Genomic DNA, 12,196 nt, shown 5'->3' on the forward strand with positions numbered 1-12,196 from the left:
TTTGTACTTGCGAGACTTTGTATTTCCAATAGAACCATGCCTCACAATCAAGGTAACTGGTAAAATTATGCTTATTGCTACAAGTTGCACCTCAATCCTACTTGCTAATGCATTGCGTGTACCAAGGATCAAGAATATTTTATTATCTATCTTAAGACTATGTATTGTAGTAGAACTTGAAAATGACAAATGTATCTTTCATGTATTGTATGCACACTAAGTTTTAAAAAGGAGACGTTTTTGGTATTATCATCATGTCGTGTGGATATGGGCTTGCACACTTTTTTTGCAAAAATATATCTTTCATGTATTGTATGCACCCTAAGTTTTTAAAAGGAGATGTTGATGGAGCAAAAGACGTCATGCGCACACTCACACACCCAGACAACTCAGCACCACACAAGAAATTTACTTGAATTCCAACCTGCACACACCACCACTCAAGAGCTCAATAAAAATACTACCCACAATCTCAATTCAAACTCTAAATGCCTCGACCTACAAGCCCTTGCCTGCCTGTAGACACTACAAGGTGAGTCGAGTTGATCAACACTTGAAATCACACTTGATGGTGACCAAAATATACAAGAAAAACCATCAAAAACTCAAAAAATCCAGCCACAAAATTCCTCTCTCAAACCATTGCCAAAGCTTCACCAAACTCCACTCTGTTGGACTCTTTGGAGTAGCGCCAACCCTAATGGCACCAATACAAGGTCACATAGTCTTGTAGAAATCCGTACCTTCTTTCCTCAATTTCCTACACACACACATCCATGGAGACCTTATAACTTCCATAGACTCTCCCAAGTGAAAATTGAAGAGAGAAAGCTCTCATTCACTCCTCCACACACTTGAAAACAGGACACGAACGCGACGGGACTGCACTAGACCACCTGTAGGAACCTTGCTTCCTTCCCCACGCAGAGAGGTGAAAGTGCCAAGACTTGGCTTCAAAAATACCCCCTCAGCTGGAACACTCACGGCACCGTGATTGATGTGGAAAATTGAAGCCTTTTCACACCATTTTTGGTCATTTTTAACCTTTTTTGACCCAGTTTTGGCCAGTTTTGACCCTCGGCGGGCAGTTTTTGTGGGAAAAACCCCATACGAACTTTAAAATTCACCAAAATTTGTATTCTTGATCCTTGATACTCAAATCACTTTTCCACATCCCCCATTCTATTTTTGAACACTTCTAGGGTGGTGCACGCATCATCGCAAATCAGGCAACGTAAATAGACAATTACTGCATGTCCCAAACTTCTCGAGCGCGATGAGATTACCCACAGTTGTGGCTTGCATTATTTACATTCTAGAAAGCTCAAACACATTCTCTAGAGCCAAAATAATCCACCTAGAACCATATCCAAGGCCCCGATACCCTATCCGGTCATGTACATGTGTCCGACTGCTAGCACACGAACCTGTCTATTCACAATGTGTACACCTTGCATCTTTTTTCGAACTTGAAACCACTTTGCAAAGATCCCAAATGAATGTATTTACATATTTTTGTAAATACGACCATGCATATAAATGCTACTTTGTACATGCCAAAATCTATCATCATTGCCCACCCTATAGGTAGAGCATTTATGCTCAACCAAGAGACTATTTGCATTTGGAACCACATCCCTCGCAAAATTTTTCTTAAATCTATAACCATTTATTTTGTAGCACAAACGTTTACCGGAAAATTTTTCCAACTTATATGTGCCATTAGAAAATAAGTGCTTCACTCTGTATGGACCCAACCATTTGTCCCTCAACTTCTTTTGAAAAGTAAAATCCAAGCGAGAATCATACTTCATCACCAGATCTCCTTCTTTGATCTTTTTCTATTGCAGCCTCTTATTCATTTCCTCCATCCTTGTCTCTGCTTGTTGAAAATAATAATGATTGGCTTTCTCTCTATTCATTTGCAAGAGAAAGAATTCTTTCTTGTAGCTTGTCATTATGCTCACCTTGCATTCTCCACAACAACTTCAAGGCATCCAACTGCACTTGTATGGGCATAAGAGCTTCTTTTCCATATACAAGCTCATATGGTGTAAATTGTGTTGACACTCTATACGCAGTTCTATAAGCATACAAACACTTTTCCAAGTCTAAGTCCCACTCTTTGAAATGCTCTCTAGCATACTTTGATAGCATCTTCACAATTTGACCATTGCAGTTCTCAACCAATCCATTACATTGTGGGTAGTAACGAGAAGAGTGCCTATGCTGAATTTTTTATTTCTCCATGAGAGCAGCAACAAGTTTTCCCCTAAACCCTGGTCTACAATCAGAAATGATAACCATAGGAGCTCCAAACCTAAAACACACCTGTTCATATAAAAAAGAGGCCACTCTCCCTGCTGTTACATCTTTTACTGCTCTTGCCTCCACCCATTTTGTCAAATAGTCTACAACCACAAGGATATACCTTTTTCCATTGTTGGTCCTCAATGTTAGACCTACAACATCTACTCCCCATTTTGCAAATGCATCAAAAGACATTATAGCTTTTTGAGGCTCAGTCAAAAGCTTCCAATTTGCAAACACTTGGCATTCATGGCATGACTTGCACCAAAAATAAACATCTCTCTTCATAGAGGGCCAACAGTAACCTGCTCTCAAAACACGAAAGACAACCTGATCCTTGCCTTGATGGCCTGTTTCTTCATGGTAGTGCTCCAAAATTAAGCCTATTTCTTCTTTGTATGACACTTTTCTCAAAATGATATCCTTGCCATAAAGTATGAGATCCTCACTTACCAATGTGTAGGTTTCTTGCTTTTGAAACTATTCTCTTACGTTGAACCTTTGACATGCCCTTTGGACATTTCCATTTACCAAGAAATACTTCTACATCTTGCAATGATCCCCTTCCTGCATACAAGGCTTCCTTGACCTTTAAACGAGATACCAAGGCATCCAACTTGTCCCTAGACAAAGAGACGCTTCTTCAAATTGTCTTTCTTAACATTCCACAAACCAAGCAACTAATTCATGACTAGCAATGCATCCCCTTTTTCATTGACCCTCTTCAACCCAAACTCAACACACTGCTTCAACCCAAGGAAAAGCTTGAGATACTCGGCCTCATTGTTGCTTTCAACTTCATTAAGATCGTAAGCTCTAGAAAACATTACATCACCTTTTGGGTTCTTAATGACTACCCCACCGCTTTCCTTTTGAAGAACTTTCTTGTATGCACCATCAAACATCATTGTATATGCATCCGTAATATCTACTTCCTCTTCATGATCATCCTTGTCAACCCTTAGGTAAGATGGAAGCTCCCCTCCCTTATGTACCACTATGTATGCCAAGTGAGCTTTAACAGAATGATCCACTTTAAACTTAAACTGATACTCTTGAAGCTCCAAAGTCCACTTTAAGATGCGCTTGCTAGGCTTCAAATGTTGTACTACATCAGGTAAAAGATTAGATGTGGTGAGAACATAGAACTTTTGGGGCAATAGATAGGTTTTGAACCTTCGACAAGCAAGAACCAAGGTGAATACCCACTGTTCGATTTATGTGTAGGAGAACTCGCTTACATTCTTCATCTTGCTCTCAAAATAAACTGGCTTGAAGTTCCTTCCTTGCTTTTGTAAGAGAACCGACCCAGAAGCTACTGACTCCACACTAATAGATACATAGAAACTTGACTTCAAGTCGAGAGGACTCACTGTTGGTAAAGCACACAATACCTCCTTGATACCATCAAAAGCTTGTTGCATGTCTTCAGTCCACTCAAACCCTTGAACGACTCAATTTTTGGAGAGGATACACATACTAACATAGCATCCAAAAAAAATGTGACAAGTACCTGGCTTATGCACAAATGATGCCTAATCCTTTGTGTTGCTGGGTGGATCCAGAAGCAATAAAGCCTTAACTTTCTCTGGGTCAGCTTCTATTCCATTTTGGGAAACCACATGTCTTAGCAGAAGGACTCTGGCATGAGCAAACTTACACTTCTTTGGGTTGAGTTGTCGACCCTCTTGTTGAAGCCTTTCAAAACTCAAACTGAGCTTCTCCAAATGTGTGCCCCTTGAGCTATAACACCCAATGTCATCCATGAAAATGCAAATAAAATTACCCAAGTAGGGACCAAACACTCTATTCATCCACCCTTGGAAGGTAGCATATGCATTAACTAGCCCAAAATACATTCTTTTGTAGGCAAAACAACCCCAAGAAGTAATGAAGGTCATCTTCAATCGCTATCAAGATCTGAAAGTAGCGAGAAAATCCATCCATGACTAAGTAACCTTCATGACCTACAACCTGATTGAGGATTTCATCTAGGAAGGGTAGTGGATAATGATTTCTTTTTGTGGCAGTATTCAAAGGTTTGAAATCAACACATATCCTAAATCTTTCGTTCTTCTTGGGCACAATAACAACTGGAGAGACCCATTCAAACTCCTCCACTCGAAAGATGAAATCTGCTTCCAAAAGCTTCGTCACCTCTTCATGAAGTGCCTTCTCATGAATGACCCCCAACCTCCTCAGATTTTGATCCTTTGTCTTGGCACCTTCTTTGAGATTGATTCTATGCTCAACTCCTTTAGCTCCTTGCAACTCTGTATATTCAGTGCTGGCGAATAGCTTTGGAAACTCCATGAACATGTCTTCATAATCCCTTTTTTCTTTCATGCTCCTTGCGTTCACTTTGGCAGGCTCTACAACTGCTTTTGGACTATCCTTCTCCTACTTGACCTTCACATCATGCACCAATGCTTCCTTTTTAGCACCAATTGTAACAAGACTTCTTCTACACTTTCTTCTGATGATGTAGATGAAGCTTCACTATTGTATGACGTGGTTTTTGTCGAATCTGTATCTTGCATCTCCACTAGGGGCTGTGTACGCTCTCGTGTGTCTTCATGTTGTAGACAATGGTCCTTCCTTTCTCTTTGTTGGGGATAGTGATAAAGCCCATGCCCCAATCCTGCTTAGCACCAAGGGTTATAAGCCATGGCCTCCCTAAAATGATTGAATAAGCATTCTCACCCGCTTGCATCACGTAGCAATCAACCAAGCACTCAATCCCCAAAACTTTTATCTTCACATCTTCAGCTATTCCAAGACACCTTGCATTTTTGTGGTTGGCCATCCTCATACGGATCGAAGCATTCATTGACATCTTAACGCTTGATTCCTTCATGATAGCCTCGGTCATGACACACACGTGGGCACCACCATCCATATATGCTTGCACTTCCGTCTTCTTTCCTAGCATAGCTTCAACTATTGGCACCATATCCACTGGGTGACCAACCCTCAAGAATGACACCTTGCTTTGATGCTTTTTTTTCTTGGAAGGAAGCCGCGTACTCACACACTTGGTCCATTGCCTCCTCAATTTATTGTTCAAAGCCACCAATAGCTGACCAAAAGATATATTTGCCTTTTGATTTCATATGTCATCGACAATATCATAGTCTTCAACACCTTAGCCAAGGAGGTAGTCCTTTGGACCAATTTCCTTCTTTGCCACCTCCTGGTACTCTTTGGTTTGTCTTCTACCTTAGCATTTCCTTTCCTTGCTCTTGATTCCCTCTGTTCTTTTGCCTCTTTCTCCTTATCATGCCTAGCTCTCTTATTGGCCAAAACATCCACATCTTGATGCTCAAGGGTAATAATGTTAATAGCTCTGCCTTCTCCATTTCCAGGCAACGGTTGTGGTTGTTTTTGTGGCAGTGGTGCTTCTAATTCCCACTCTTGATGATTTTATTCTATTCTCCCTCGACCACGCCCATATAAGGGGTATATCCCTCCTCTCTCTTGTGGTGGTTCAGGACAATCAGGGACGTAGTGACCCTTTTTATCAGAGTTGTAGCATCTACCTTGTAGCCTTCATCCCCTACCTCTCCCAGTTGGCCGCTCTTCTCTTTGCTTGCTATTCAATATGTTAATTCTTAATTCTTGCAACTGACCGACAAGATCATGCAAAACCTGGGCCGTAATGGGATCTGGACCTTGAACCACTCGCTCCACTCTAACATCCGTTGCCACAGGGACCATTGGTTGTACCACAATTGGCTCAACATGTGTCATGCCTTGCTCCCACCTTCTCTTGATCTTCTTGCTCTTGGCCTTGGCAATTTCCACATCTCTTTCAAATGTAGTAGGATCCTCTTGATCGACCTTCTTCCTCACACTTGGATGGATAAAATGCATAAACTGACGTACTTTCAAAAAATCCCCTGGAGGTACTTGAGATTCCGCCTCCAATTGCACCCAAAGTCCTTTGAAGTGTTTCAAAAACTCTTTCAAGTCAGCATGAACATCTTGCTACAAACCTCTCAATTTTGTCGTCGCTTCTATTGCGGTTAGTTTCTTTCCAAACCTCTCAAAAGTTGCCAGCTTCACCTACTCCCATGTTTGCTTTTTGTCTTCCTCTAAACCTTCAAACCACTCCCAAGCTTCTCCTTTGAGTGCAAGAGGAAATACATGAAGCTTTGCTTCCTCATTCACAATGTGCATACCAAGTGTATGCCACTCAAAGTCCGCAATCCAGTCCTTCACATCCTCCTTTCCAGTGAACACTTGCCGACTATATGCCATCCTTTTGAAAGTGCTTCTCCCTTGCCTCAATAATTCTACAAAAGTTGAATTCTTGCACCTCAACCAAACCACCACTTTTCTTCAAAGAATCTCAAACTTCACAACAAAATCGCTTCACCTGGGTGCACAACCGGCAAATTTCCACTCTCCAACGGGATCGACAAAGGATGATGGAGAAAAACACATCGTGCACGCACTCACACACCTAGAAAACTCAACACCACACAAGAACTTTAATTGAATTCCAACCCACCTACAACACCACTCAAGAGCTCAATAACAATACTACCCACAAGATCAATTAAAACTCCAAATGCCTCGACCTATAAGCCCTTGCTTGCCCGCAGACACCACAAGGTGAGTCGAGTTGATCAACACTTGAAGTCGTAGTTGATGGTGACCAAAATATACAAGAAAAACCATCAAAAATCCAGCAACAAAATGCCTCTCTCAAACCATTGCAAAAGCTTCACTAAACTCCACTCTGTTGGACTCTTTGGAGTAGCGCCAACCCTAATGGCACCGATACAGGGTCACATAGTCTTGCAAAAATCCGTGCCTTCTTCCCTCAATTCCTCGCACACACACATCCATGGAAACCTCAAAACTTCCATTGACTCTGCCAAGTGCAAAATTGAAGAGAGAAAGCTCTCATTCACTCCTCCACACACTCGAAAACAGGACGTAAACGCGACGGGACTGCACTAGACCACATGTAGAAACCTTGCTTCCTACCCCACACAGAGAGGTGAAAGTGCCAAGAATTGGCTTCAAAAAAACTCCCTCAACTTGAACACTCACGGAATCGTGATTGATGTGGCAAATTGAAGCCTTTTCACTCCATTCTTGGTCATTTTTTGTTCCTTTTTTACCAAGTTTTGGCCAGTTTTGACCCCCGACGGGCATTTTTTGTGGGAAAAACCCCAAACAGACTTCAAAACTCACCAAAATTTGTACACTTGATCATTGATATCCAAATCACATCTCAATATCTCCACATTATATTTTTTGACGACTTCTAGGGTGGTGCACGCATCATCGTAGATCTGACACCGTAAATAGACAGTTAGTGCATGTCCCAAACTTCTCGAGCGGGATGAGATTCCCCACACTTGTTGCTTGAGTTATTTACATTCTAGAAAGCTCAAAAAAAATTTCTAGAGCCAAAATAAGCCACCTAGAACCATATCCAAGGCCCCGATACCCTATCCGGGCAGGTACATGTGTCCGACTACTAGCACGCGAACCTGCCTATTCACAATGTGTACACGTTGCATCTTTTTTCGAACTTGAAACCACTTTGCAAAGCTCCCAAATTCGTGTATTTATATCTTTTTGTACATATGACCATGCATATAAATGCTACTTCGTACACGCCAAAAGTGGTCTATCAACATTCCTAGTACTATCATTATGTCGTGTGGACATGGGCTTGCACACTTTTTTCTGAAAAAATCAAGTTTTTGATACTCTAAGAGGAAAAGTGTTTTGGTATATTCCTAATTAAATGTTTCCTAGACTTTATTCTCCTTTCAAAACCTACATACCAGTCAAAGCTCGAATGGAAAAAGGCGAAGAATATTTTGAACACAATAAATCATGGGGTTATTCTAGGGGGAATACCTCACCTACAATCAAGGGTTGGATTTTGGGTGCTAGCATTCACCACCCTTCGTGTGGCTTTTGAACATCTTTACTTGATTTTACAACTAAAAAATTGTTGTTTGGTTTAGTGTTGTTGTTGTTGAATGTTACAAGAGCAAGATTTTGTGACCCATGGAGTGGATCCTTGTCATCAATAAGATTTTGAATAGCAATAAAGAGAAGACCACAAGACATTCAAAGTTAAGTTTGAGTCAAGTAAGCAACAATTTGAGACGTGGATTTTATGCAATGGAGCCTTGTGCTTTGGACTACTATCATGGACTCTTATCAAAACTAAATAGAAACATGATTCTAATCAATGTGGAAACCCTGGTCCACAAGTGGATGTTCACAAGTGCCATTGTGGACAAAGCACTTGTTAAATCATGTCCTAAAGGATTGTTTTCTCTCAGTATGACACATTAACATGCACTCACTGTGGACAAATGCCAGAATGTGTCTCTACATGTCCTGTGGCTATTTACTATTGTTTGCAAAGAGATAAGCACCATTGTACTGCAGAGAGGAGGATTCGATCGATTGAGAGTCACATAGATGAAATGTTGCTTGATCATGCAAGTGAAGATCCTTTTGTGACTACCAAACAATTGGAGAGAGCCACTACTCATGATATTATCATGGAAAAGCTTATTGTAGCAGGTTCAGTGGCAAGAGGTGTGATTGAAGATTTGGAGTTTGTTGAATTCCTGGAAAGTCTGAATCCCCTCTCAAATAAAAGGAGAGTAGAGCGAAGTTTGGAGTGTGCAAAAAGATCAAAGTATATCACTAGAAAGGGTCTTGAGGTAGTGCTTGACCTTAAAAGAAATTGTAGATATCCTTTTATCCATATTATCCTCTTCCCAGGCCAATTGGTTGATCAGGTGCAGCCCCATGTATTTAAAATGTCAGTTAAAGGACCTAGCAGTGGAGATGATTTAGTGAATCAGATGCTCCCTAGAGGTAATTTAGAGCAAATGTGGGTGCATTTTGATCATTTCCACTCTGTTCAAGGATGGCCGACTATGTCACCACATGTCTATGACCCTTACGTAAAATATCTCCTCACCATTGCACAACTGTTGAGTTTATTGTGGAAAATAAATATGCTCATATTCAATTTTGGAAGATGCTAAATAATGTGATTAAGCAACAAGGTTTTAGTAAACCAGAGTTCAAAGGATTCATGGCAGATGAAGCAAGTGCCAATTGGATTGTTGTGCGTGCAGTTTATTTTGGAGGAGCAAAGAAATCTATGAGATCATGTTGGTTCCATTGGGAGCAAAGTATGGTTAGACATACTACCAAGTGCATCCATTTAGCATTTCAAGACAAGCACAAGATTTTGTGTCGCAAATGGAGAACTACACCAACACAGAATACAACTGAGAATTGTAAGGGAGAGCTTAGGAGATTTTGGAGAACAGAAACGGCCATTTAAGGGGAGGTTCCTTCATTAACACTAGGTTGGTAATGGGACACTTTTATGTCCTGTTAAGTGACCATTTTTCTTGAATTATGTCAAGAGTTTCAAAATGGATTTTGAGGTGTTGTCTATCTAGAAAGTTGTCTCATGAGCTGAAAAAAACTCGAAATTTTTTTGGAATATCAATTCCATCTTTAACCTTATCCTTGCACAACATTTCACAACCTAAACTATGTGAAAAAACGGGTCTTGTTTTTGGCTTTTTTCAACTTTTTGAAACTCTACCACTCTAGAATTCATGTTTGCGAGGTCTATAATGCTAGAGAACTATCTTTAGCAGTCCTCAACATGTCCTGATGCTTCTAGGGAGAAATGAATGTTAAAGTTGTAAGTTATGACCAAATTACAAAAATTGTCAAATCCTGTTTTTTAGCCAATTTTAGCTCTTCTATGATTTTTTTGGTGGCTTTCATGATATCCAAATGCAGTTTTGATTTTCTATGTCACATATTGTAACATAAAGCTAATATTCCTTGAGTTTTGGGACACCTAATACCCTATTTGGCATAGTAGACAACGATGGTTGATTTTTTCAATTATAGAAGAAAACGAAACCTTCTAGTATATCAAGTATAGCTTTTTCAATATTGTTAGTTTTTTGTGACAACTACATGCATTTTGTAAGTAGTAACCATATCTAGTCATAAGGATCAAATTTGGCTAGATATTGAAAAGTTTCTATGGGATTCTACAACTCATAATGTTGAACCCAGTTTTTTCATGTTTGCTGTATTTAGCACTTCATCTTTGTCCCCAAGATTCCCCTTGGTAAGAGATGTATTATTATTTTGACATGCTCCATGGCTCCTTATGAACCTAAAGGACAATCGGAAACTAAGAAAACATGCATATATTTTTTGTATTGAGCGTGGCTATAGAAACTTTGATGATAGGTTTGCAGAATGGTAAAAATTCAACTTTTTTGTACCTATTTCTTTTGGCAAAACAAAAAATAGTGAGTGAGAAGCAATCATATGTTCTGATCACCAACCCATTGAAGTTAACAAGGGAATTTATCTCAAGTCCTACAAAAATCCCTAATCTTATTTTTATGCAACAAAACGTAAGAAATGACTGTTTTGATGAAAATGTACTGGTCCATCAACTTTGGAGGCTTGGTGTGACCAAAAGATGAGAAATTTTACAAGTTTCTTATTTTTTCCATGTGTAGTAGGCCTTGAACTATAACCTCATGAAAGGATTTTACAAAATGAGTGGATCTACTATGGTTTTGGAGGTTTTTTTCAAAACCCTGAAAGGACACTTTTATGTCCTGTTAGGTTACCAACCTAGTGTTAATGACATGGTTGTCTTGGTGGGATGTACAAGTCCCTCAAAGGGAGGAAATATTTGTATCGCAAGATGTTGACGGTATCTTTGTCCCTAACAAAAACTTGTCTGAATCAGAACATGCTAGTATGCATGCCTCTATTGGTTACAAGGGTCAGATAAGTTTGTATGAGGAAACATGTGCAGATATGGATTTAGCTCTGCTTCAAAGTGTAAAATATAATGGCTATTTAAAAGGTGTTGGTAGCTCCACCGGTCCCGGCATTAAAGACTTGGTAGATCGCTTCATGAACCGACCGTCATCTTCTACAATCGCAACAAGAAGGAAACTAACTGACCTAACATACTCTTTAATGCATGAAATGAGAAATGAATAGAACTATACTCCAAGAAAAGAGTATTAGAAGAAAGAGGCCAATTTTTGCTAATGCAACTATTATCTTGGAGGACGACAGCCATTGACCAGAATATGTTGCAGTGACAACTTCAATTGGTGGCTCCAACACACAAAAAACCCTTCAAGGAATGTCCCATATTTAGAAGTAATTGTAGCAAAGTCAATTTGGGCAATAAGAAGAACATAACACATGCAAAAGATGACTTGTTTTGGTGTGGTGTCGAAAGATGGATATTGTTGTGGGTGGTTCATTAATGATTGTTCTATGGACTCCAATAATGGGGTGCTAGCTCCTTGCTTCTAGGGTCATAGGAAATATTCTCAATCTGGTTCAAACCCAGGAGGGCACCAACCTCAACCTGTTGGTGCCTTTGTCCTTTCCACACACCCAAAACCTTGCTCTCATTGTTGAAGTCACCAACCATTATCTGTTGTGTTGCACCAATACTCCTACAACTCTTGTCACTATCTAGCAAGTAGAAACATCAAATCCTAGCTCTGCATCTTGAAGTTTACAGAGCAAAGGAATCTAGGTGCCCTTGCTCGACAACTTTGGATGCTAAGACACTCAACAACTTGCAACAAAGGCGTTGGAATTTGACACATCAATCCCAGTGTTGGTGGGAATCTTGTATAGCTTCACAACCTTGAATGCATCCTAGCCTTTTTAAAAACAAGTAAAGGGTACCATTGCTAGTATTTTCGATTTCCTTCTTTGTAAAGAGGAAACACAACCAGCAGTCACTTAATAAAAGACACTTTCTCAAATGCTAACAGTGACTCGAATCAAGCTATAGAATGCAAGAATCGTA

This window comes from Adiantum capillus-veneris, chromosome 16 (genome assembly GCF_014529385.1).
Source record: "Adiantum capillus-veneris isolate H3 chromosome 16, ASM1452938v2, whole genome shotgun sequence".
Classification (NCBI taxonomy): Eukaryota; Viridiplantae; Streptophyta; class Polypodiopsida; order Polypodiales; family Pteridaceae; genus Adiantum; species Adiantum capillus-veneris.